The sequence below is a fragment of the Zonotrichia leucophrys genome, chromosome 2, assembly GCF_028769735.1.
Source record: "Zonotrichia leucophrys gambelii isolate GWCS_2022_RI chromosome 2, RI_Zleu_2.0, whole genome shotgun sequence".
In the NCBI taxonomy this organism is placed as follows: domain Eukaryota; kingdom Metazoa; phylum Chordata; class Aves; order Passeriformes; family Passerellidae; genus Zonotrichia; species Zonotrichia leucophrys.
Window position 1 is genome coordinate 44,384,325 of NC_088171.1, and position 22,788 is coordinate 44,407,112.

At 42.7% G+C, this 22,788-nt stretch overlaps 1 protein-coding gene across 2 annotated transcripts in view; it reads right to left on the minus strand.

Annotated features, from left to right (window-relative positions):
* Nucleotides 1-22,232, minus strand: part of CPNE4 (copine 4) — a 228,295-nt gene extending 206,063 nt beyond the window's left edge. The window contains exon 1 of one of the 2 annotated variants that reach the window (XM_064704788.1): nt 22,062-22,232. The gene's annotated coding sequence lies outside the window, so the exon portion shown is untranslated. The remainder of the gene's footprint in view (nt 1-22,061) is intronic. The other variant, XM_064704787.1, reaches the window with a different exon arrangement.
* Between the last annotated feature and the right edge of the window lie 556 nt (nt 22,233-22,788).

Below are 22,788 nucleotides of genomic sequence, written 5' to 3' on the forward strand. Positions count from 1 at the left end.
TTGGATTAGATGATGGGAAAACAGATCTCTCCTATAGACTACTAGTTTGTAAAGTGCCAAGAGATTTTTGGATAGATGTAAATGTATGTATCTACTTCCTCCCTGTTTTCTGGATGCTTTACTTCAGAAAGGTTTCCACAACTCTTCTCCACTCCTCTTGCTTTGCTGGTTACAGAAAGTTAAGTGTGACTACCTGGGAGTCAGCACTTTGTTTACAGGTCCGTGCCACACACACTACAGGGAAGATAGAAGTGCAAAAGGAATCTCTGTTAAAGGTTTCCAAAGCATTGTGAAAACAAATGTGTTTAAATCAGGTCTTCTTGAGGGTGTGTTGTGGTGAGGGTGGGGAAGGGCACTACTTGTTCACAGTGTTATCTGTGGCAATAGTGTCCCATTTTAGACTTTTCCTGACCTGAATCTGTCATCTGTAAGGAAAGGCTGTTTAAAAGAGCATGGAGTCCAAAGAATGTTTTTCCCAGCCTCTCCTGTACATTATTTAATTCTCCTTTACATTAATGGATGCAAGTAAAATACAAACAGTATGCAAACTGTAGTAGCTGAATTAATGTTATGACTGGTGGGTGATTTAAAAAGAAAAAGCAGTTTTGGGAAGGGCTGGTTTTAATTTTCGAGATTATGGTTTGCCAGTTTTGGTGAGGATCCTAGACCCGTCAGATGCTGTTCATGAATCAGAAATGGAGATGGGAGAGCTGTTAAAAGGCCTAATTCCAAAAGACAGAATACATGCAAGATGAATTTTTAATGACAAGGCAGAGCTCTGCTTCAGGTCACTGATGCTTGCATGGAGGCTCATCAGTGCTGTGCACTGGAGGGAATTTGCTGGTGCCAGGAGCTCCCTGTGCATTTGTGCAAGAGGCTGCAGCAGGGAACACGTGTGCTGGCTGTCAGCAGGCAGAGCTGGGCACACAGCTGCCCCCAGGGCTTTTCTCTGGGCTATGTGGGACAGCCAGAGGCACACAGGGAGGTGCTGCAATGCAGGGCATGCAAAGAACTGCGATTCAGCAGTCCTGCAGTGAAACACGGTAACTCAGGAAGTGTAGGGCTCTGCTATTTATTTAAAAAAAAACAATTAAACCAACTAAATAAAAGGCAGGAATTACTCCTCCAAGTCGGAAAAATGTCCATGTTTCCTCACAATTATTTCTGTCTGCCTTCATCCCTGGTTCTTGCTTGGGCTTATTGTCCAGCAGGACTGCTATTTCCCTTGTCCAACAGAAGAGGTGGGTGCAAAGGACCAGTGGCTGTCCCTTGATGACTCTGTCAGCATGGAACATGAATGCCCAGTGCATGTCCAAAACCCCTTCCTGAGCTCTGGGCCGTATTTGAATGGCACTCTCTGAATGCCTCAAGTCTGGTATCACATCTCATTTAAGGCACATCTAGATAATGATGATGGGATATTATGTGACTAGTCCAGTAAATGTTGTTACTAATGGACTGTTCCTAATACTATGGATTTGCACTGCCTCTAGAATAACAATGGGGAGAATTGTTCCTAATTCCCACAGTAACATGATTGGTAATGTGGTCATGCTTGAATTGATCTTTTTCTGGCTCTGGCAATGCACTGATTGCTTTGCAGCCTTTTTATCAGAGCATCTTGAATAGAAACTGGAAATATGAAGTGGGGGATGTGAAAATGGGGGTCTGAAAATAGTGGTGTGAATACTTGAAAATGGTAGAGCAGAAGGAAGTTCCTAGAAACTCCCAGTTTTGACACTGGTTCCCTCCAAAATAGATGCCTCTGAAGTGCTGATATGATGGGCATCCCAGCACATATAGCCCTTTTAAAGGGGAACAAGAACATTATCCTTGCTGTTCAATCTATGTGCTTGCTTTCTCAGTTCAAGTTCAGGCACCTCTAACCCACTCATGCAAGTCCTTTTGATTAGTTAATTTATTGCCCTTATTGAATGTCATTCTGAAATTAAAAGGCTGGCGCAGGAAAGCCTCAACACAGGACCTTTGCAGGGCCTATTTGTTGAGCAGCCCAGTCCTTTTAATCAAGTTACTGAATTGCTCTGTTCCATCAGGCATGGTCTGGTCTCCTGAGCCTCAAGGAACTTGGATGCAGGAAGAGGTAAATGTTAAACCTATTCTAATTTAATGATTTATATTCAGAAAAGGGTAAAATTGCTATTTAGCTAAGTAGATAATGAGAAACCAATTTTTAAAGGAATGACTAGGTCTGGAAATATGCATTGGCAATTTTTCATGGCAAATTGAAGTATTAAAGTAATGCACCTCTCAGGGATTTGACTTATATGGCTGATTTTACAGCTCTGCACTATTCTGTAGAATGGGGTAGAGTGCTGTGCAAAAGTCATCCTGGAAAGTTTATTTGCGGTACTATATAAGACAGCACTCCCAGCCCCAATAGACTCTGCAATACAGAGGCTGTGCATCCCTCTGGAGGGGAAGGGGAACATCTTGTTTGGTACTGTGAAGAATGGAAAAAATTAATCCTGAAACTCCTAAATTAGATATTAGAATGGATGTCATCCCAGGACACTAGGATAAAAAAAGTCCATGAATATAATGACACAAAAGACTATAAGGTCTCTGAGACACTGCTTGTACTAACACCCTTTCATAGACACATACTGAAAACTGACTGGATAATTGCTCACTGTGGCTGAAGTTACTGTTGTCATACAATACTGGGTGGGAGAAATGACTTCTCAGTCACGTGGTAAACTTATATATGGTCTCCAAAATGGAAGATCCAAAATTAAGTACCATCTTTTCAACATGTCACTTGAAGGATGTGTTTTATCCTTCACCATGGGTTTTAATACTCAGGGTGATTAAAAAAACATGACAACAACAAAAAAGCCTCAAACAGAAACCACCAATAGGATAGGGTGATTAGCTGGAACTCTGTTGGGGAACCTGAATTTGAGTTTCCCAACTCCTGTTCCATTAACCTATCATTCTCACTTCTTGCTGTAATTTAACTTTTTATATAATATACTTCATGTATAGAAAAATGAAATTATGAAACAACTAGGAATTTTATGAAATTATTTGAAATAAACATTCCAAATAGCTGCTGTTTTATAATGTAGTAAAGTATTAATTTATACTTTATAAGAGGAAGGATGAAGAGGGGAAAAAATAAAAAGAAAAACCTTTTACAGCTGTACTCCTATGTGGCATTAAATGTGGTGCCATTGATTCCCGTTGAGATAAAAAATTACTTTTAGCTGGGAAAATAGGGCTCCCAGGGCTCCTATAAAATACTCAATTTGAGTATTTCATAAAGTAAGATGGCAAAAGCATCATGTGAGAAAACTACAGGTAACAAATAAAATAAAATCTGCAATTTGAACTGCAAACTGCAGTTTGACTGCCAGAATCCAGCAAGGACAGTATACTACACAGAAACCCACCAGCAATTAGCAATTTCTCAAGCCATGGTCCCAAATGGGCTTGCTGGGCTTGTAGGATGTTTTTTTACAGAGATAAATCTCTTACATAGATTTGCATGCTTGAAAATAGCTTTAAATTTGTTCAGCTGGACCCAGAATAGCAAGCTAATGCTGCATTACTTGATAAAGGGAGATTCTTATTAAGCAGATCTTTCTAAAATAATCAAAGATAGATGAGGTGGAACAATCAACACTGTGCCTTTGTCTACAATGAAAAGACTTTTCTGGGACACCAAATTTAAAAATTCCTCTCTCATGGTCATAACAGGTATAAATCAAACCAGACTTGCTAGCAGAGTCAGGACCAACTTGAGCTTTTACACATTTTAACCTCTTCAGCCTGTACAGATGCAAGATAAATGAACTGGCAAAAAAATCACAGGCTCTACCTGTCATTGTCCCTTCCCAGGCTCTGAGGATAAAAAGCACTCCCTGATCTCCTTCCAGCAAAGCCAGTGAGCTAATTCAAACCCACTTCCCCATGCAAAGCAGGTTAAATGAGTCTAACAGATATAGACTGAAGCAGACTAGGATAATCCAACACATCTGTTCTGCTTTGCAGCACAAACATGGTGCTGGTAGGTACCTGCAGATGAAATCAACTTCAAATAGTGCAAAAAACAAATAATGGTTTTGCAGCCAATGATTTTTTGTTGGGCTTGGCTCAGTCAACCAAGTTAGAAGCTCAGAGCATAAGCAGGGAGACTTAGTTTGGCTCACCTGACTCACAGTAGGCTTGACACAAAGTTTAGATCCTGGTATTGATTATTTTAATCCCCTTCCTGTGCTTGGCAAGAGCTGATTAGGAGGAGGGTGGGGAGGGACTCATTGAAATACAGGTAAATACTACTTTTAACAGACAATTGTTGCAGGTAAAAGAACAAAGAATCCTTGCACAAAGTCCCAAAATTGTATTTTTGGTTTTGCCTCTTTAAAAGGCCCTCATTAAAAATAAATGCTAGGACAGTACAGAGGAATACCCAACCTGTTAAAGTCTTTGTATAATCTCATTAAAAATACAGTAGAGACTAAGGAAAAAATCCTCCCAGTCTTCACTGGGCTGTTGTTCCATTCCTTGATATCTCCACAAATCTGACATGCACCAGTTCTGTGTGCCACTTAATGACCTATCCCTTACACCCGGTAACACCCAACGGAACAGTAAAGTTCAGTTTTAAGAGAGAGGGATAAAGGTACCAGGGTGAGGTTAGGAGACTGCAGATGCTCTCCACCCACACCCTACCCAGACCATGACTCCATCCCTCCCGTTTCCCACCACACTCACCTCTCCAGGCAGGTCTCACCTGCATCACCCTCCTTCCTACCCCCACAAGCTTTCAGCTCTGCAGCATCTTTTCTCTTACCTTCAACCCAAGGCAGCTGCTTGTCTTCTCAAACATCACCCACTGCTGCAGGCACAATGTTTTTAAAATAGTATACAGTATTTGAAGTAAATACCACACAGGCTAACTGTGTATTGCAACATGATTTAAGTCACTGTCTTCAGCATTGTTCTAGCCATCCATTTGGCTGCCAGGATGGAAAATGCCAAAGCTCTAAAGACTATTGTTTATGACAATGGGAGTGTGAAAGTTTGCAGTCATAATAATATACAAAACTCAAAAGAAAAGAAAATTGAAGACATCATTCCAAAAGCCCCTTACACATAAAAGATTTGACTGTCCCTTTATGCAGCTGACAAAGGAGCTTTCTCCCTCCTTCACTACTACCTCATAAAAAAAAATCTCAAAATATAATAAAGACTGAAAGGAGCAGGAAAAATAATTTTATGGATTTTTTTCTACATGCATTACACAGAGCAATTTTTAGCCTAGAAAGAGGTATTGCAGTTTACCTAAATTGACTCTTGAGGGTATTGTACTTAGAATGAATGTTTAATAGACGTTAGTTCAGTTGAAGTAGTAAATAGTGCATGGAAGAGAAATAGCTCTAAATCTCTCCATAAACAGTAACTTTTCCACAAGGGCCTCTGCATAGGCTAAAAGAATATCTGCACAATATGTATCACAAGCAACTATTTCTGCCTGTCAATTTGTTTGAATAGAAATTAATCAAAAGTTTGAGATCAAGCGTTCTGTTCTTTTTGTCCAATATGCACAAAATACTGAAAAATGTTTTTTAGCATTTTGAGTCAGCGTGTGTGCTGGGATGGAAGTCCAGACATCCCTCTTCTGGTGCTGCCACAGGTCTCTTATATACTTACAGACAAATCTCATAAACCTGCTGCCCTCAGTTCCCAGTCAGCAGAGCTGGAGCAGCATTACTTCCCTTCTTTACACAGATTTGAAAAGGCACAGCAGCAATGTTTGTGAGTCATTCACCACAGCACAGAGGAGCCGCACTTATGCAATGGTTGTAGGAATTTGGGGGCTGGTTCAAAGTGTGACTTCAAAGGCAGTTTTTCTTTTTAATCTTCCCTTCCTTTTCTTCCTGTTCCAACCTTTCACATTGGCTCTTCCTTCCCAGGGGGTTAAAACCAGCTCCCAAATACACACCTCAGGTAAGCAAGACCATGACAGGGAGATCTGTCACCTGGCATTGCTGCCCAGATGTACCTCATACCTGAGCCTTACTTTTCCAGAACACCCTACAGGAGCAAGAGCAAAAGAAGCTGAGAGTCACCACTTCCCTTGACAGCTGGCAATATCCTGCACAATAGCAAGAGGTTCCCAAACAAGTTGAATAGGATGGGGTAAGAGCTACCAAAAATGTTTATTCAGATAAACAACCCAATAACCCAGAGTTTCAGTCCCTCTGATACACCAAGTTATTCGTTATTTCCACACACTTTGCTAAATCCCTTCAACAAAAAATTGAATAACAGTTCTGTTCCTAACACCAGTGCTATTAATGCAGTTAACTGATGCTGCCTCAGCCAGTGTGCCCCTGCCAGTAATGTACTCCAGCTCCACATGAAACCAGGCTGAAGCAGAGGCACTGCATCTCTTCTCCTTGCTGCAGCCAGCTGAGCAGGGAATCCAGGCAGTTCTCTTGTCCTCTGGCCCAGCTCCAAGTACAAACATTTTACAGAAAAAGGAAAGTTTCAATTTACCCACAGAAAGTCCTCTAACCACTGGCCCATGCACTTAAGGACCAGCAATCCCTGCTGTTGACTTTTAAGGCCACCTATTTGTTGTGCTGCCATGAAAGCTACTTCAGAAATATTTTTAATTTGACCCTCCCAAATCTTTAAAAAAATAAATCATTGTTCTTTCAAAAAAAAAAAAAAGTTAGATGAAGGTTTGTATACAATATACAATTTGTATATTGTAAAAGCAAGCATTTATGGTTACTTGGTTCAGCGGCCAATTAAAAATCAAATACTGTATTCACCTGACCCTGCAAGCAAAGACAAATGTTTCCTGACAAATGAAAGCCAGAAAGCACATCTGCTTCAATCCAGGTCAATGGTTTAGGAGTATAATTCAGGCTTCTCATATCTCTAGTCCCTGAACCTCTCGGCTGGGTTTGGGGTAGCAATGTTCCTCCCACTGTAAGCAAAGAGCTGGTTTGGGACCACTTGATGGAACTGAATAGACACAAGTTCCCAGAGCCTGATGAGATGCATCCCAAAGTCCTGGGAGAACTAGATATGTTGTTGCCAAGCCTCTCTCCATCATATCTGAAAAGTCATGGCAGTCAGGTGAAGTTCCTGGTGACTGGAAAAAGGGAAAATACTCCTGCTTTTAAAAAGGGAAGAAAGAAAACTACCAGTGAACCTACCATTGTGCCTGGGAAGATCAAGGAGCAGATCCCCCTTGAAGAAATGTTAGGGCACATACAAGACAAAGAGGTGATCCAAGACAGCCAGCACACCTTTACTGAGGACAAAACATGCCTGAGCAATCCTATGGCCTTCCATGATAAAGTGATGGCAACAGTCCACAAGGGAAGGCCAATTGTTGTAATCTATCTGGACTTCTCTAAAGCTTTTTGTCACTGTCATATTTTCTGAAAAATCCCTTCATCAGGACTTCTTTTCCTGGGAAGCTGAGAAACCTCAAAGAGAAATGAAAACAATATTATCTGATTGCTTCTCCTTTGTTTGCTGCTTTGGAATGTGGTCTGGAGATTGTTTACCAACTGGTCATTGCTTGATTGGTTTCATGTGAATTGTTTTAACTTAATGACCAATCATGTCCAGCTGTGTCGAGGCTCTGGAGAGTCACGAGTTTTTCATTAACATTCTTGTTAAACCTTCTGTCTGTATCCTTTCTCTATTCTTTAGTTTAGTTTTAGTACAGTATTCTTTAATATAATATAAAAAAATAAAATAAAATAATAAATTAGCCTTCTAAGAACATGGAGTCAGATTCACTCCTTCCTGCCATGGGAGACCCCAGAAAATACCACAGCTTTTGACACAGTCCTGAATGATATCCTTATCTCCAAACTGGAGAAAGATGGGTTTGAAATATGGACTATTTTTTGGATGAAGAAGTGGCTGGACTGATGCAGCCAAGAGTTGTGGTCAATGGCTCCATGGCCAAGTGGAGGCTGATGGCAAGGGGTGCTCCTCAGGGCTCTGCCTTGGGATCTCAGCCCTATCACATCTTTATCAGTGACATAAACAGCAAGACTGAGTGCACCCTTAGCAGGTTTGGAGATGACACCAAGCTGAGCAGCGCAGTTGATGCAGAGAAAGAAAAGGATGGGATGCCATCCAGAAGGACCTGGACCAGCCTGAGAAGTGGGCCCATGAGAAGAACCTCATGAAGAAGATCAACAAGCCAAGTTGTTCCGCCTGGGGAAAAGAAAGCTCCATGGAGACCTAATTGTGGCCTTTCAGTAGAGCAAGTTTTTACATAGGCAGAGAGTGGTAGGACAAGGGGGACAGGTTTTTAACCTAAATCTCTGCTCTTTCAGATATTAGGAAGAAATTCTCTGCTGTGAGGGTGGTGAGGCACTGGAACAGGTTACCCAGAGAAGCTCTGGATGCCCCATCCCTGGAAGTGTTCAAGGCCAGGCTGGATGGGGACCTCAGCAATCTGACCTATTAGAGGATGTTCCTGGCCATGGAGAGAGATTGGAACTAGGCTCTATCTCAGGTCCCTTACAACCCAAACTATTTTATTATTCTATGATAATTTCAAAATTAGAAAAAATAAGAGTTATTACACAAATATGAAGTAATTAGAAGCAAGTTTGGGGTTGTTTTTTATCTTAACAATAAGGTTAAAGAGAACCATAAACTCCTTAAAGTCTATTTTGGAAAAGCCTAACAGTAAGAGCTGAGTAGAACCAAGAGTTAGATATTTAATGAGTACTAAAAGCCTGTCATCTTTATCTCTGAATAAAATAGAAAAAATACTCAGTTGAAAATCTTTATACATAATTTGTTTAAATAGAACACACAAAAAATCTGAACATCTTCAGACGTTTACATTTGATTTTGAGACACTGATCACAACTTGCTTTATCATTTTCACCACTAACAAGAAAACAAGATGACAAAACAATGTAAAATATTAAACTGTGTCACTGTAGTTTGTTTGGTTTGCTTTCTTTTTTCATATTGTACCCAACTCAGTGTTGTTTTGTGCTTCGAGAGCATTTTTTATAATGGAAAAAACCAAGAAAAGTCACAAAACTGGGCTCTGCAAATGCTGTAATTTGTAATAACAAACCCCAAGGGAAAAAACATATTAGGAAATAGTGTTTCCCATCCCACTTTCTATTTTCAAAGCATCACAGATACATGAAATCTTTAAACCCCACACCCTACAAGAAAGAAATAATGAAGAAAACCCTCTTAGCATTTTTGCCTAACATTTCTTCTTCATGAGCTGTCATGAAAACATGGAGTGGGGCTAATGCTTCAAATTGTTTCCTTGAGATTGTTTGGTTTGATTTTTAAGCATCTTTCCTCTTATTTGCAATAGGGAAATGTTCTGGTCATCTCCTTTCTGAAAAGAAAATTCACCAAATCAGTGCTCTGAGGCCCCACAGCCTTCCTTTGTGTTCCCTTAAAATGTGGGTGGTGACTAGCACAGCACAGAGAGAGGGCCAAGTGACAGCTGGAGACACCTATGCTGCTAAATCATGCTCAAAGTTTGTTAAATCTTCTCTGTTTAAAGTCTGGGTGCACCTCTGAAAACATACATGGATGCTCCAAGCACCAAATATGATTTAGTGATCTATTTAGAACAGGCCTGGCCAGCCTTCCTTGTCACCAGAGCCTCACACAGCTCCAAGCGTTGACCCACACCACTTAAAGAGAAACAGATCATTCAACAGGAAAGGGATGACATGAGCTCTCATGAATCACACCCTGGGAACACAAGTGATTTCACCATGGGAGCTGTCACAAGGGGCCCTTTCAGGTGTTCATCATCTGTAAGCCCAGCTGTACAGGGAAGCAGGGATTAACAGACAATTCCGGCAGGACTTCCTGCAGAGTGCTCAGCAGCTCCATCCATCCCCACCCTTATCAACCAAAAAAGTTATCAACAACTTTCAGTTCCTCTGCTCCAAAGTTTCTGCTGCTCACACAATGTTTCCTCTGCAGGGGAATCCTGGAGAGCCACTCTCCATGGCGGGTGACAAACAAAGCAAACCAAATGTGACTGCCTCACTCTTTACAGGGCTCACAAGACATTTTACACTGACAGCTAATGCATTACCTCTTCCACAGAGGTCATCTTCTGTGTTTTCCTCCTAACAAATGGCTAATAAGAGCATTTACCACCCATCACTGGCTCATTCATAAGCTTTTAGCTGCATACTAATTTTTCCTTCACTTCAACACAAGTGACATGACCTTCTACCTTATTTTCCACCTGCAAGTCCACTGGGTGTTCTCCATCTGCTTACAGCATCCATAATCAATTTAAAACAAATAAACAACAAACAAACATAAATAAAAAACCCCCAACACAAAATCCAGATTACAAAAATTCTTCACTAACAGAGCCAGGGATAGGTCACATGAGAGCCACTTTAGAGAAACTGAATTTGTGGTCTAATGTATATATCTTCACTAAGCCAAGGAAACCACAATCAATAACAGGTTATGCTCAACTGGGGTTTCTTGGCAACAGCTGCATGAAAAACGTTAGGGATTCTCTCTCCTTTGTTTTCCCATATCTTTCAGTAACCACTGGTCACTGCCACTTCTGCAGAACTCCTGTGTTCTGCTGGAAACCTACACACTGGTAATCTGTGAAAATCTCTGGAGCGCAGCTCATATTTTGTCAGTGAATTTAAGGAGATCAGTTACGCTGCAAGTCACTCGCTGCATCCATCTTCCCTAATTGTCTTGAACTGCAGGAGAAATGGACCTTTTCAAATTGATCAAATCCTCAACATTCTCTCTTTGCTATTTCATTCAACCCCAGCTTAGCCTCCAGTCACAGTTAAAAACAGCACTCTTAGAAAAAATTCACATGGATGGAGACAATGTATGGTCATAGAGAAATGGATGCAACAGCATGAAAGAATTATTCACCTGCTAATTGGGTGGTTAAACATAACTATTCCATAATAAAACACCACCAAGTCATAAGTGCAAGTAAGGAAATTAACTCTGGGTACTCACTTTAGAGAATGATTACAGACTAACTGCCCACAGTAAAAGCAATTATAGAAAGGAAGGTAGTAAAATTCAAATCATGCAAAACTTTGCTTTATGCACATTATCATCCTAAATTCCTACAGAATATCTTTATTTGGTTTCACTTGTAAAAGTCATGCTTCATCTTAAACTTACACAGTACAAACCAGGTTTAGACCCTCTAAATGCCATGTAGGTAGTGTTTATGAAAGAAAACTGTCAGGAACATATTTATTCCAGTAAAAGAAGGATGGGACAGGAAAGCAAATCAATGCATTAACATCATGAGTATCAAGGTGCAGAAATTAAAGATTAGTTTAAGGCAGGAAAAAAACATCTTCACAATGAAACTAGTTTCTGTGAGCACCAGTTAAACATTGGTTCAAAGCAAATCCATATCCATTGCAGATTACAATAGCTAATTTTTTAATCTCCTCCAGTCAACCCTTCTGAGAGTCACTGCTTGCCTCCAAGTACACTTCTTTGAGCCATTAACTCCAAAAAGTTTAAAAGATGTTGCTTCAAAAGAGGTTTCAGAGAACTTCAAAGCAAATTGTATCTGATATTCTGACTATTTTTAAACAAACCAACCCAATCCATTTACTTAGGTGACAAATTCAACCCCTAATTAGGGAAACACCTGGAAAGAACAATGCTGTAAGAAATTTTAACTGGATACAAGAATCCCTGCAAATTTTTGTTTTGCTACAGCAGGAAGTAAAGATCATGGATGGGGAAAAGTCATTCTTCAGCATCACATCTGAATGAAAAAGAGAATTTTAGTGTGCATGCAGTTTTGTCATCCAATCGATTGATTGCTTTCAAAAACAAAACTAGCAGAAATCATCCTGTAAAGACTTCTTCAATTTAACTGCTCTCAAACTTCACAAAAAAGCAACCCAGTCACAACCAAAATAAAACAAGAAATCACAAAACTGCCACCCCATACAACCACCACCACTCCAGTGCATAAAATAATCCTTAACAGAGCAGAAAGTGGAGGATGACTGATGTGCCAGTCACTTTGATAACACCTGATGAATGATTATGCCAGCATGCCTGAATTTTGAAGTGGCATCTCTTTGAGGAAGCCACCACAGCGTCTGTCCCTCTTCATAAAGAGCAGTGGGAAGTCATTCACATCACATTTTACAAATTTCCAGCAGCAAGAGAGGTGGCTGACACTTTTCCAAGGTGTCAAACTAGCACTTGACTAGCAAGTCATAGAAGCCACTTCAAGCAGTCAAATATCTAAATTGCAACAGCAAATACATCAAAAAAGTGTTAATAAATAGCCAGTTTACAAAATAGGACCATTACCAGCTGCACACTATCAGAACTCTTAGTTCAAGGAAAAAACCAACATCAAAACAAACCCCATTATTTTCACAGTTTGTTAACTCTTGTGATTTTCTGCCAGAAACATGTTGACTTCCTTCATGCACAGATATTAACAATTTAAGAAAGCTACGCCTCTGGCATGGGAAGGATCAAACAAATCTGAAAGCCTACTTCTGGAAGATTTCACAAAATCATAAAGGATGTGGCTGAAATACCATTTGTCCCCAATACTGAATTAACTGTATCTGAAAACTTCACAGTAGACACTCTCTGCTCTTTAAACCTTCAAGCGAATGAAATCTCAATTATTTCAGATTTTTTTTCTGCTGCACTACTGTTCCAATGAGAAAGTTTTTCCCAGTGTTTGACCTGATTTTCCACTGCAGATAACAGAAATTCCAAGTCTGAAAACTTGCAAATACAAGAAAACATTAAGTTCCTTTCCTGGTATTCACTTCCTTTCCTGACATTCAGGACAGAAATAATTCTAGCACCAGTGAATCAATATAAGTTTTGTTATGCATTTTAAGAAAGTGAGAACTTTACTAGCTGTTTTTTCATTAAAACACACTTGTAATATTTGATCCTTCTATCCCTTGAGAAATACTAAAAGTATCATCTTGTCTCTTCATAAAACTTATTTTTATTTTTAACTTCCTTCTAATTTTACCAGCTATTCCTGCATAATACATAGCAGGCATGTCCTGATTCTCACCCTCAGTCCATTGCTCCTTTACAACTCCTGTCAACATCTTGAGCTTCACCTTCTTCTGTTTCTTCCTTTTGATAGTTTTTGTGTTCTTTTTTTATAGAATTTATAAAATTATAGAATTTTATAGAATAAACAGTTAATCCAACACTATCAAGTTCACCACTAAACCATGCCCTTAAGTGACACATCTGTGAATCTTTCAAATTCTTCCAGGAGTGGTGGCACCACCAGTTCCCTGGGCCGCCTGTTCCAGAGCTTGACAACCTTCTCAGTGAAGAAATTTTTCCTGATATTGAACATAAACCTTTCCTGGCAGAAAAATAAAAGAGTTTTCCTGGCCATAGGCAATCCATATCAGCACCACTTGTCTCTGTCTAGGATCAGGCAAGGAGCCAATTACAAACTACATTAGTGTCAGAAACACATACAAAATCACGCTGACAGGTAAAAATGCAGCACAGAGAAGGCTTAAGTTACAAAGTTTCTCCAGTTATTTTGAAAGTAGTTCAAATAACCTTGCAGCTACTATTCACTGTGTGTCCTCCTAAGGGAATTGGCACAGCACAGCTCATACTGAATTCACACCTCAGCTTTGTGTGAATCCTCCTCCTAGGGGTTCAGCTATCTGTGATTCAAGGCCTAGTTTTGACACAGCAAAACTGCATAACCTTGAATGAAACTTCTGAGGAAACTGCCAGCTTGCAAGAAAGCTGTGCAACAATACTCAGACTGGAGCCATGATAGACAGGAATGGTAAATCTGCAGCTAGACACAAGATCCTTGAAAGAACCTAGACTGTTAACAGTTCAAGGACTCAAACCAAAACAAAACAAAAACCCAAAGTAAAACAAAAAACAAAAAGTGATAACAAACAAACAAACACAAACAAAACCAAAAATGACCCACAAAAAGCTGTGGAAAAACCCCAGCAATACTGAGGATCAGTCCATCCAAGGCACAATAGAAGTGAACCTTCCCCAACACCGATGACTGCCAGGCCAGCAATGGTCTGGATGAGTGTGGCCCCACCTGCAGATCTGGGTTCCTCAGTGAAAGAACAATGTGGACATACTGGAGAGACCAGCAAAGGGCCACAAGGGTAATGAAGGGATGGGAGCACCTCACATGAGAGGAAGGAGAACCAGGACTGCTCAGCCTTGAGAACAGAAGGCTCAGGGGGAAATTACTAACATATACAAACAACTGAAGAGAGGGCACACAGAGCACATAGCTGGTCTCTTTCCAGTCATGCCCAGTGACTAGACCAGATGTGACAGGCACAACATGAAACACAACCTCCTGAGGAGCAGGAAACACTTTTTGCACTGTGAGGGTGACCAAGCACTGGCACAAGCTGCCCAGGGAAGTTGCAGTTTCCTTCCCTGGGGAAATTCAGAAACCACCTAGACACAGTTCTGGGTGACTGGTTCAAGTGGCCATGCTTGAAAAGGGAATTGGACCAAATGACTTCCAGAAGTGCCTTCCAGCCTCGGCTGTCCTGTGGGGTTGTGAAGCAGGCATCTCAGAATGGTATGTCAGTGCTTTGCCTGGTTGCTAGTCACCCACCACACTTCTCAGTTGGTAAATAACAGTTTAAAAATTATGTGCATCTTGTTTTCATAGTCTCTAGGCCAAGGGAACACGACAGCTAAATGCATGAGGTTTTCTCCACAGGGGTGGTTCACAGGCGCTCCACCTAACAGAATCCACACTGCCAACCAAATTCACTGAATAGCACAAAAAAGTCTATGGTTATGAATGCACTGATGAAATCAGAAAGTTCATACATAATAAAACCCCATGAACCAAATATTTCAGCTTTGAGTGCAAAAACTGAAATATCATTTCCCTTACTAGTCCATAGAAAACATTTAAGAATTAATCGCCTGAAGAGTACTTTTCCAATTAACTTATCCTTGCAATCTATTTTATTTAATGTTGCAGTTTTTATTGCAAACTGTTTTGAGTTGATGGGGAAACATTGCATCAGCTTATTACAGTATCTCTTCCTTAAGTCCACAGCGGAACATAATTCATAAATAGGACTATTAAAATTCAACTCACACAAAAAATACTTTCTTGTTTAATCAGTCACTTTCATATCATTATTTGCACCTAAAGTAATTACAGAAGCAAGACAATATTTAATTCAATATAAGGGATAATCTCATAAAAACGTTGAAATATTTTTATGCTTTTTTGTGTATACCTTATTTTAAATCAGCCGTTTATCGCAAATCTATGTTCAGAGATGAAGTTTTAGTCTCCTGTTTCTAATTATAAACTGTTTCTGACATTTCAAACTGCAGTTACAACCTGCATATAATGAACATTTTTTCTGCCTCATCTCCCAGTCCTTGATAGAGACACAGAGTATCTGATCTTGTGACTAAAAAGTGACTTTCTAACAGTTCACCAATTTCTTCATTTCTGACTACTCTGCAGTCCTAACCCAATTTTTTTTTTCTTACAGAAGACAAGATTTTGATGGATAGGAAAAGGAAAGATTGATACTGTCATTTTCTCTAGAAGCTGCATATGATCCTTTAAGATATAAAACCAAAACTAACAGCAATATTTATCTGGAATCCATAGCGAAGTTAGCATGACTGCTTATGTCACAAAGAGAAGCAAAATCAAAATTACAGATAGTCAGGTGCCACTTAACTTAGATGAAAGGCCAAATGAACTTTTCCTAAATTCAGAGAAAATTACAGATGCCTTAAAGGTTTCTGCTTGATCTTTCTTAACTTCACTGTGGCCACCTCCAGCATATACTGCCATCCCCAACATAAAGAGCTGACATTGTATTTTGTACATCTCCAAAATCACACACACAAAAAATTTTTAATTAAGCTTTAGTACAGCATTTTTTTTCAGTCTTCTCCACACAAGTAAAGCTGGCCTCAGCCCAGATCTTTACTGAAAGCTTAAAACTGAAAGCTTTCTGTGAGTTTAAAAAGAACATCCCCAAGCAGTTACAAGCTGCCTGCAATCCCTCACGGAGAACTGGACCCTACTTAAAACATTCTGACAGGCAGGCTGCTCCAATTTTCTATCTTCCCTTCCCTCACTCTTCTCCTTCATCTACACACTTATTCCAAATAAATCATTTCATGGATTTTTACAGATTTTCTTTTCTTCCTCCTTTCTTTGATCACTATACAAAGATGAGCCTGCCTGGCCCAATGTCTGGCAAGATCCCCAAGTCATTTTCTATCTTTTTCAGTGAACTCTAATGATCCCATAAAACTTGCACCACAAATTAAAAGCCAAGTAAAAGCATCTGCTTTTATCAACACATGTTGTACCAAGGGCACCATTTGCACCAGGAGTATACAAATGATGTGAAACTCTATCAACTCACAAATGCAATGGTAACAGCAGCAGCAATTAGTGCAAAACCTAATAAGAAACAGCTGTCTACATTACTTAGCACACTGTTAGCTGCATGTTATTCATTTGTCCACATTTCTGAGGATTTTACTGGCAATGACTTCAAAGTGCCAGTCACAGTCCTCACATAATGATACACTTATTACCTTACTGCAGATATTGTACAAGATATTTTTAATTCAACAAGCCAGTTCTGCATTTTTCACGATACTCAGTTGATTTTGGCAGAGTTCTTCTAGATGGCAACTAACATTAGCAATCCCAGTCCTTCACATTATGCTGAGCCAGAGTGGCAAGCATTACTAAAGACAGCAATCTTGCCAGAAGGCTCTGGACAACATAATGCAGAAGGAGAAATTTTCTCAAGTAAACAGTTAAAAAAGAGTCAGAAATTAATTCTGGGACTGCCCCTGTCTGAGCTGCAACCCACAGGCAGATTATTGGTTTTTTCCACCTGTGAGAAGGGTGCCTTGCCCTCTCCAGGTGCACAGCGAATGTCTACCTTGCTGCTTGATGACTGACAATCCGAGTAACTTTTAGTGACCAATTCACAGGAGGGAATTACGGAAGGCAGTAGATTAGAAAATCATGGATTCATTGCCCTAGCAGCTCCCCAGCTCAGTCTTTTACACAGACTTTTCTTACTTGGGGCTCACATGCTTTCCATTTGTCTCTTCTTCAGCTAAAGGGAATCTTGCTCTGTACTACTCCAACTCTGTAACAGCCACTGACTTCAGGCTTTGCTGAGCCACTTTGCAGTCACTAGCAAATAACGCCTTGGGTTATTTGGGTTATTTATATTCTCCCTGTGTCAATCACATAATATTGACAAGAAATAAGAAATCAAAGTCACACCGACGGGAATCACTGCTTTAGCCATAAAAGGTTGGTCTAGCCAAGAATCCTCCTAGTGCCCCATCCCGAGGTGCTTCCTGCACTGCCTTCAGTCAAGCTACCAAAGAAGCTGGCAGAGATTTCACTTCCAGCTTTGGAGAGCCTGGGCTGGCAAAGCAGGAAAGGTTAGTGGAAGCAATAGGGCGGGGGGGAAGGCAGCGAGCTAAGTTAGGAGAGGAATCTCCTTCTGCCCAGACCAGCTCCTATACATAACGAGGCTCACAAGGAAAGAAAGGGCTTTGATGTCACAGGACACCACAGTGTGTGACCCAGGTAAAGCAGGCGATCGCTGCGAACGGGAGGCAGCGCAGGATGTGCGGCAACAGGGGAGCGGAACAAGCGGCTCGGGATGCGCATCCCGCGGAGAGGATGCCCCTCACCGGAGGAGCGGAACAAGTGGCTCGGGATGCGCGTCCCGCCCCGCACACCCTCCAGTATCCCGGGTGTCCCGGGATGCGCGTCCCGCCCCGCGCACCCTCCGGCATCCCGGGTGCCTCGGGACGCGCCGGGATCCCCGCGAGCTCCGCCGGTCCTCGGGCGCCCCCCGGTGGCTCCGGCCCGCCCGCCGGGATGGGAGCGCCGGGAGCGCCCGGCGCCGCTCCCGGAGCCCCGGCCCCGCTCCCGGGGGATGCCCGCAGCGTCACCGCCGCCCGCGGAGGTCGCCGATGGGTTAATGGGACCAACACCGGGTCGGTACCGGGAGTTCCACACTTAGCGCTGGTCCCGCGTATGGAATCAGTTAACAGGGACTGACACAGAAACGTCATTACTGGGCAAATCCCACCGCTTCTGCAGGCTGCAGGTGGAGCTGCCAAAGCAGTTCGCTTAGGCACACCCTTCACATAATCATTTTCTTAAGGAAATCAGTGGGAATTGGGTTTTTACTGCATCTGTTTTCACTCGGCGTTTGAGTATCAGAGAGAAAGGGAAAAGTACTAGTAAAATTTCCCAGTAAAGTGCCTTGCAATGTAACATTTCCATTCCTGTCTGTAGAAGGTACAGCCCCACTCCTGGTAAATTTTTGCTGTCCGGATGGTATCCAAGCACCTGCCCTGAAATTCACTCCAAGCCCTGCACTCTGCCACAGCAAACGCTAGAGGTTTAGTATTTCTGCACCCTCACAGCTGTGATTCAGCAAAGCATTCCAGCTTATTCACCAAAACACTTGGGCAGGTGCTAATTTTCAAGCATGCATGTAGCTCCCCTTTTCTCTGTGTAGCTTTTTTCTAGGTCACAAATGCCACTCTCAGACCTACCTTTCTCTGAGAATCCAGGCTGTTTGAGGACTGCACACCACTTGGAAGAAGAATGCATCCTGAGTCAAAGCTAGATGGCAACTTCACAGCTGTGTAGCATTTGCAGCATAAAAGGGCAAGCAGGAGCAAATTATCACAACTTCATTTGCTTAAAGACAGCAACTACAGTTGGCTGATGAATGGGAGACAACATGAGGGTCTTTAGCGACTGAAATGTGAATATAAACTGAATAAAAACCTCTCTCTACCAACAACTAGCATCTTGGCAACTGCACCAGCAAAGAACACTTCAGTTCCAAGGGCAGACAAAAGCAGAACTCCTCAGACCAGGCTACTCTGCAGGTTTTGCTGTCAGGCATCTTGCAAAAAGACTGAAAATACTTAGGCACCTTAAAGTTTTACACTGCAGTTTTTAGGAGCAAAAATGGACTTACACTTTTGAGTCACAAATGCTTCAACCCCAAGTTACCATTTTCACATCAGCCTTGGCACAGCTCTTCGTAGGCATGTATCCTTTATCCTCCAGTCAGAACCTCCTGCTTACCTAAAGTCACCTCTCCAATGGGATTCCCTACAGCGGATGATATTAAATTTTAGATTGGGTATTTATGCCAAGTGTTGCTGACTGATGGTTGCACAAGAACCATAATGCTGACCACTGGCTATCTCACATTCAAATTTCACCACTCCAACCATCCATTAACAGAGCCTTGTTTTTGCATGGAGTCTAATAGAGGATTTTAAACCAACAAAATAATAAACCCAGGAAAAGGGAAGCTATGACAGCATGATAAACTACCAGATACCATGTGCATGCAAAGAGATAGAAAGGAATGTAATAGAAAAACAAATCAGACTTTGAATGTTGTCAGCCAACCATTGAATGCAATACCTAGAAAGAGCTGCTCAAACAATCTATAGCAAACAAGGCAGACAAGCCAGATCGAACTGCCAGTCTAGACCTTTTTCAATCTGGCCTCAATGTTTTGCTCTTTCAAACTCAGCAAGGCACTTAATCTCTACATACCCACAGCACTTTTTAGCCCACCTTGTGAAGGCAAATCAACAATTGTGATATATAAGTGATAGCTGCCATAGAAAAGTCTCCTTTAAAGTAGCACTGAACACGGAACACCACAATGTGCATCCCATTAGATTCTCTGCACAGGGAGATCTCCAGGCTTTGGCACACTGTTAAGAAGACAGTTTTTCTGCTCAAGTTGCAAATATCCAATCTCTTGAGCTGAATTAGTTCACCATAATTCACCTTATTTCAATGTTTCAAACTGGGGTACATTTAAGCAGCCTGGTTTAGAAAAATCTCTACCCAAGGATTAGAAGATGGACAGTTAAGCATGATAGCTCAGCTGGCTACTGAGCTCCACAAACTGATAATGCTCTTCACATGCATATTAAGGATCTCCTTTTGAATGTTATTAACAGCTTTCTTGAATGCTTTTAACTTCAGTGATACACAATTTGTTTTCCATCGCTCTAGCTCTGGAAAGCTGTTCATCTCACCCCTGAGTTTTTTCCATAGACTTATCCTTAAAGACATTAGGTATCCAACCTCCAATGAGGATAGCAATACCAACACATGTATCTGGAGATACTGAATTTACATGCAAAGGATTCATACTGGATTGTGGTCTCAGTTTGGGAACACCAGTACTGAAAACCAAAGCCAACAGAGTTATGCCCTGTTTCAGAAACACTCCCTATTTGTTTAAATGGAATTGCAATGGTCCCAAACATAGCAAATACACCTGCTCCCCTAGAGACTATTTCAAGGCTATTTGAAGCTTTCCAGTAACATGCATTTGAACTCCACAGACCACAATACAATACCTTTCCTCATTTGAATAGCTAGATCAATCAGACCTACACCACCTGAAATTTCAAGGAACCAAGAACAAACTTGAGAAGCACCATCCCAAAGGAGTTTTTCTCATCTGAAAGTAGTTACAAACCCAAAGAAAAATGTTGGGTTTTGTTTGTTCCACCCTCCCCAAGTTTGGTCCTATGTCGCTGCTACTTGAAAGGCAAGAAAGTTTCCATTTTATGCTACCTACTTTCCTGCCTTAAAAAAAAGCAATTTCACATAAACTCTTGCAGCTGCAGCAAGAAGAAAAGTTCCACAACCAAGTGACTGGATTCTGTAAACTGCTTACTGTCAGGTATTTCGGCAGCATAGAAAAAAACAGAACAGCAGTAACTGAATAGTCAGCTCACATGTGTGGAAATTGAAACCTCCAAGCTATTCTGGGAGCAATGCTCTGTTTTCTGCAACATTTGTGCATAATCACACCAGAAAGCATGCTCTTTGCTGGAGGGACTATGATTACATGCGTGTCTCTACACCTTCTGCTACAGCTGAGTCCCTGCTTATTAAATAGAGCATCTGAGGCTCAACTGCAACACAAGCAAAATAAAACACGTTCAGGAGGAAAGAGTTAACCTGGCACTGCCAGCAAAACACATGGAGAATTTCTAAACTGCAATTGCTGTCTCTCCAAAGGATGTCACCAGCTTCCCTGTTTACCCAACACGTTTACTCTTCTTTAAGGCAGGTAAAAAGAGTCCTCCCCCTACCTTGTACACGTCAAGCGGAGAGGGCTTAACGCAGAGAAATGAAAAGAATTTGACTTGAAAGTACTTCAGCTGGACCGGTGAAAATGAGATCCAGTTGCAAAGTTACCTAACTGAGCCCGTACTGCACAACTACAGCCAGTTGTGTAACAAACCTCAGGACAATTTTACAGCTCTTAATCAGGCAAAACTCCCCGCTGATTTCCACGAGGGAGCTCTAATCAATCAAAAGCTCTGAGAACTGATTCCGGTTTTCTCCTTTTTAATGAAAAGGTTTATTTTGAGCTATGAGAACATCAGAGTATATGAACTCGGCAAACCCATAGCGCTCACTTTATCGGCATAAGGAATTCGTCCTGTGTTTTAATCTACCAACTGTGTTTGGTAGGGTACAGGAAAAAAAGTAACAACACCTGAAACTGACATAGAATCATTTCACAAATAACGGACCTGTTCTCCTGACAGGCAAAAGATGGAACAGACAGAGGGAGATCCGCGGCTCTTTAATCAAACACCATCCCCTTCGGGCGAACGGGGAAGACCAGCGTCCCCGCCCGGGTTCCTCCCTGAAGTTGCGCCGCTCCCCGCGGCAGCCGGGAAGAGAATCCGCCCGCGATGAGCCCGCAAGTGACCGGCGGGGATTCCCCGAGCATCCCGAAACCGCGCAGGGAAGACCCTGCCGGAGCGGCGGCACCGAGGGTCGGAGGGAGGCGGGAGGGATGCGAGGCGCTCCCTCCACGTGCGCTCCCTCCGTTCCCGCACCGCCGGCCGGGGCGACAGAGCCCGGCGCGCCCGTCCCGCCGCCCGTTCCCCGAGTCCCCTCAGGTGCGCCGCCCGCCCGCTCCTACCTGCCCGCCGGCGGCAGCAGCGACGAGCCCCCTTCTCCCGCGCCGGGTCCCTGTCAGCGGTCGGCGGGAGAGCAGGAGCGCCGTCCCGCCGGCAGGGCAAGCCCCATGTGAAGAGGAGCGAGGGAGCCCGGCGGCTCCACCAGCGCGGCCGAGGGGAGGGGACGCGGGGAGGAGGCGGGAGGGCGGGACGCGCCCGGCGCTGCCCCCGCGCGGAGCCGCCCCGGGCCCGGCCGCGCCGGAGGCGCCGAACCCGGCAGCGCCCCCTGCGGGGAGCGGCGGGCACCGACGGGTGCCGGGCACTCTCCGGGGCTCCCCTGCGCCTCTCTGCCCTCTCTGACCTCCCTGCGGGGAGCGGCGGGCACAGGAGCTGGGCACCCTCCGGGGCTCCCTCTCTGCCCTCCCTGAGGGAGCAGCGGACACCGACGGGCGCTGGGCACGCTCTGCCCTCTCTGCCCTGTCTGCCCTCCCTGCGGAGAGCCCCTTCAGCACACCCGATGCAGTTTGCTTGTACTGCTGAGGGGCCGCCAGTAATTAAGTCCAACCAGTGGTTCCAGTGAGTTAAACATTGTGGTAAGTTCGGGCGTAACATCCACATGCCGGCAGAATTCTCAGTTTCACAGAATTGAAAATGCATCGGGGCCCAGAAGGTAAGGAAGCAGCAGGGTCAGCCTGAAAGAATGAAACAAGCTTGGATGGCTGCTGTGGGACCATTGCTTCTCCTGGCATC